The sequence below is a fragment of the Meles meles genome, chromosome 12, assembly GCF_922984935.1.
Source record: "Meles meles chromosome 12, mMelMel3.1 paternal haplotype, whole genome shotgun sequence".
NCBI lineage: Eukaryota > Metazoa > Chordata > Mammalia > Carnivora > Mustelidae > Meles > Meles meles.
In genome coordinates, this window is record NC_060077.1 from 30997793 (window position 1) to 30999018 (window position 1226).

Here is a 1226-nt window from a genome sequence, read left to right on the forward strand (position 1 = left end):
CCAGACGAGCTCTGGGAAGGGGGCCCAGATGGCACCTGGAGGATGTGTGCAAGGGGCTTGAACAGAGGCAGGCTAGAGAGCAGGCTTGGGTCTGAGGTTCAGTATCAGAGGTGGAAAGAGGGGAGCCCTGGGGTGCCTGGGTGGATCAGTGGGTTAAGCCTCTGCCTTCAGCTCAGGTCGTGGTATCAGGGTCCTGGGATCAAGCCCCGCATCGGGCTCTCTGCTCAGCAGGGAGCCTGCATCCGCCCCCCTCTCTCTCTGCTGCTCTGCCTACTTGTGATCTCTGTCAAAATCTTTTTAAAAAAAGTGGGGGGCACCCAGGTACATTTGGGAGCTGCTATTGACACTGATGGAGCTGCGGTTCGGGTGAGGGAAAGAACCACCAAGCACAGAACCTAAGTGAGGTTTGCAGTGTGACAAGCTGGAAGGGGTCGTGGCCTGTGCCAACATGAAGACGACAGGCCTCAGGAGTGTGTGTGAGGGGGTGTACAGCTGTCCCACGCTTCTGCAGAGGCACTCTGGGAAAGCTGGGGTAGTGTTGTCAAGGTCAGGAGCAAGGAAGCCACATGGGTACAGGCTACAGAAGAAACAGAAAACAAAGGGCAGACCAGCAAATGTTAGGGTTTTTTTGACATTTATAGAAAAATAAAGGGAAGGGATTTTTAAATCCAGAAACACTGGTGAGGCTGGTCTAAGAGCCCTAGTGCTGGGGTGAGGGGTCAAATGTTTGAGCCCGAAGTCAGGCCCTAAGGGCGGGGAGGGGGGCGGGCAGCTGCTCCCATGGGCTCTTCTTACCATCCTGAGGAAGGGGGGCCAGAGCAGGCCCACGGGGGAACATGGCTATGACTGCCCAGAGTCCTTGTGGGGGCAGGGGCATAGGCAGGCCTCAGTGAGTCCAGGCAAAAGGCAGCAGGAGAGATTTTAGGAACTCGGGTCAAGGCTCTGGTCGAGGGTCCTCAAGCCACAGGCAACAGGACTCCCTAGTCTGTGGCAGCACCCAGGGGCTGTCCTCCCCACGGCCTCAGGCAAGGAGGTTGGGCTCTGCAAGCCTGTTTCTAGCGAGGTCCCAGGTGCTGATGCTGAGCACACAGTACCCAAGGGAGACGACAAAAGTGGGACTGGGGAGGAAGGCAGAGTCAGAGTCTCTGCCTTCCTCCCCCACCCAGGCCCACCCTACAGGGGGGCCTAAGGGCCACAGCCCATGCCTGGTGGTCTGAGATATCGTT